Source organism: Halyomorpha halys, unplaced genomic scaffold (assembly GCF_000696795.3).
Source record: "Halyomorpha halys isolate HHAL.00 unplaced genomic scaffold, Hhal_1.1 Scaffold1111.1, whole genome shotgun sequence".
NCBI lineage: Eukaryota > Metazoa > Arthropoda > Insecta > Hemiptera > Pentatomidae > Halyomorpha > Halyomorpha halys.
Genome location: NW_027105025.1, coordinates 89923 through 94193, shown reverse-complemented (window position 1 = coordinate 94193; position 4271 = coordinate 89923).

The following is a 4271-nucleotide window of genomic DNA, read 5'->3' as shown; positions in this document are numbered from 1 at the left end:
GATTGCTTTTCAAGCTCAAATAACCCCAATCCTTGACACAATGCGATACCTTGGATTCATTTTAGACAAAAGACTCACCTAGAACCAACATATTAGACTAAAAGACAAGAACTCAACAGACGATTCAGCCAACTACACCGACTGCTCAGCCGGACCTCTCATCTCTAGAAAACAAACTACTAATTTATAAGACTCCGACCTAGCTGGACCTACGGACTTGAACTATGGGGAACAGCTAAACCGCCGAACATCAAACGTATCCAATCCTTCCAATCCAAAATCCTTAGAACCATAGTTAATGCACCCTACTACGTTTCCAACAGAACACTACACCATGACCTACATATCCCTATTGTCCTTGATCTCATACCAACCAAATTCTCAAAATTCCATATAAACCTTTCCAACCATCCTAATTCTTTGGTTCAAACCTTATCTATTTCCACCCATCCCTACAGCCCACCTGAAAGGTGGAAACGGAAGTGTCCAAGAGACTTATTGTAAATAAAAACAGACAATTGAAGTTTTGGCAATGGTCAGAATCTATACTCATGTTGAGTGTATGCGGCTTTGGCGCACTTGCTCAGCCTCCACTGGCTCACTTACCAGTGATGCGGCGAGAGGAACGCGCCGGGATCTTTTGAGCTCTGCTCAACCCCTCACTCGTGGGAGATAGAGTGGGCTCAGGTCGATATTGAGTAAATATTGTATATAAGAGTGTAAATGTGACTAGAGATTATATTATTTTATCATTATGTTATTTTATTTATTTATTTATTTTTTCATACACATAGTTTAATTATGTTCATTCTGTTTATCCTTTTGTTTGTATATATTTTAAGAGAGATTTTTTTTTCATTCATTTATTTATTTTATTTTATTTTTGTATGAATGTGATCATTCATCACTATTACCTATTCCCCACAACTGTGTTGCAGATTGTAATATCTATTAATAAATAAAAAGTATTTAAAAAAAAAATACAATAACTATTGAAAACGTTTAACTGTCCTTCCTGCACTAGTTGAAAATCATTCACATGATTGCAATTACACTTTGATTATAATTCTTATTAATTTAGTAAATTTGGAATAGCAGTCATTATTTTTATATAATACATAAATTATGAATTAAAATCTGATCATTAAGACTTTTATATTTCCCTAGATATCAAAAGAATGTGGAGGAACGTTTTCATTAACAATTGTGTCTGTTCTATCCTTAAATGAAGTTGAGGAAATTACCTAATTAGGAAAAATATTTCGAATTGAATACTAATTCGATTCCAAATTTCAAATACACAAAAAAAAAAAAAAAATACATTGAAAGACAGCCTAAGGTTACATATAGGATATAGAAGTAGTGACGTCATCAGGAGAGGTGTAGCGAAGGATAGGTTACACACTTCTTCAGAAGGAACTTCTTTAAAATGCAAAAACTCGAAGACTTAATCAGCCCAAGGGTGGGTGAGCTTGATATCAGGGGGTAATGGGAAAATGAGTTTTTACTGCATTGGTAATGTATTCGAAGAGGAGGCTGAGGAATTGGATATTTTGGAAAAGAATAGTATCTTGTGTCACTCTAATGGCGATGGGGCTCACCAGGTGTATTGAGTCAGAAATAAGTCAGTTACTAGTTCTCAGTCTAGACTGAGGCTGTTCAAGTGGGTTTACCACATTTTTGGCAGTTCTGTCAGTGTCAGTGTCCTGGATAATGGGTTCGTGCAATACAGGAGGCTGTCAAAGAAATTGATGTGTATGTGGTACGTCTTTGCTCTTCATAGTGAACTATGTCTCACTATACCTCTGATTAGATCATTCTGAAACTGTTGGAGCTTCTTGATTGTTGTTGGTTCTATGTTGATCAGCATAGGTTCTCCGCAGAGCACGGCTGGGCCTCAGCACACTTTTATAAATCATTAATCTGAGGTGGAGAGAACGATTAGGAGAAGTTAACAGGTGTTCAAGCCTGTAAGACTTGGTCCTAACCAACTTGACCTGCTTATTGCAGTGGCGAGCTAGCGTCTGTTAGTCTATAGACTTTGGGGAGAGGACACTTGTACTTCTGGAAGGAGAAAATAATGCAGTTAAATGTAATATTAAAAAAAAAAAATATTACAGCCAATTGTTGATATTTGATATTAGATGCGTAAAAATTTCAATCTAATATAGTACAAAAAATTAAATATTTTATTTATTAAATATATCAAATGATATCCTTTTTTAGTCTCAATACTCTTTATTATATTAATAGTCCAACGTCTCAGCCAAACCGGCCATCCTCAAGGATAATCTAAACATTTAACAGCTCATTATACATTTATTTGTAAGAATTATAACAACAACATTGTTACTAATAATACAACATACCTTCAAATATAAATTTTCACTTCACATCAAAAATTTAAAAATGTTTAACAGGTTATTCAGCCCAGATCATCAATTATAAGTAAAAACACCCTATTGAAAAAGTCAATTAATAGAGAACCATATTAATTATTAATAAGCTTACCTAAGCTTATGTTTAGTTACCTATTTTTGCAAACTTCAGTAATTTTTAAAACTTTAAATTTTCGATTAATCAACACTATCACTATCATATAAACAAACTAATTTATATCCTTCCATACACTCAGGTCAGGCTTGTTATTAATTTAATTCATTTTGGTCACAATTTGTATTTATTCCAATTATTAAAATTCATATCAAAACTAATTGTAAATAGTAGCAAAATATGTTCTCATATTTTTCATAAATTATTTTTACTTAAAATTTCTGCATAATGTTATTCAATTCTCAAGGAATTGAAAATAATTATATTTAAATATTTTATTTTTATTGTGCATTATTTTAGTTTTTATTGAACAATGATCTAAATAATGGGCAAACTGCCCAAAAATGGAGTAATAATATGGCCATTTTCTTCTGGAAAAAAAATATAAACTAATGTTACCCTTTTAAACTGTTAAGTAAAAAATGAAATATTATGATTAAAATATTTTAATTTAATTGTTAAATTGAGTTAAATTGTTTTTTATAGCGATGCACTTGGCAATATAGTTCAATTTGGGCATGCTAGATCTTTTGTTTATATATTCCAATATTGGAAATATTCATCGTTTTAAAATCATGTACAAGATTTTAATAAATATATGAAATGAGAGTTATTTATTACATCGTCAATATATTGAAATATTTTTTTTATAAAACATATTTGATTTTTTTTAGTCAAAAATGACCTATTTGAAATTTACTGTAATTATGGACTGTTATTTTTAATTTTTTCTGATGACACATGTGTGGTTGCTGTTAGTAAAATCCCTTTATTTGCATCCCAAACTCTACAATCCCATATTACAGCCCTCGAAGAATGGTGTCGTAATTGGAGGATTAAAATACATTCCAACAAATCCCATCAAATTACCTTTACCCTACGTCGTAAACCTACAGACTGCCCTACGGTATACTTCAATAATGTTGCCCTTACCCCTATCGAACAGATCCACTACCTTGTACTACATCTGGACAAACGACTAACATGGAATCCTCACACAAGACTGAAAAGACAGGAAACTGCACGTCGATTTAGTAGACAAACGGTCCACACTTCCAATCCATTACAAAAGACTGATCTACATGACTGTTAAAAGGTCTATCTGGACATACGGAGTTGAGCTATGGGGGCACCACCAAACCATCGAATTCCTCTCGAATCTAATCCTTACAGTCCTAAATCCTTCATGCTCCTTACTTTGTCACAAATCAAATCATCCATCAGGACCTCAACTTGCTAACCACTCAAACCAACTCGTTTCTAACCTGGCCTCTCCTTCACTAACTAATAATCCTCCTATGCGTCTGAAAAGAAGATGGCCTCGAGATTTTCTCCTTTAGACATTTTTTTGGAGTTCTATTAATGGGTAGATTCTCCACATGTTTGTATCATGTCATAATATCACTTATAGCAAATTTACTTGATGTGTATATATGTATACAGTTGTAAATAGCAATAAATAAATTATTAATAAATAAAAAAAACATTTTTTAGAAGACGTTAAATTCAATATAATGGTATTTCTAACAAAACTCATTTATTGATATATTTGTAAATGAATTATACAACGAGAAGTGCAAGACAAATAAATATAGGTATAGATTCCTCATAACCACCTATCGTAGATTCTTCCGCAAATAATAACGGTGTTCTTAGTACATTTAAACGATGAATATGTATGAAAATGTAAATAAAATAAAACGAACAAGTAGCTAGAG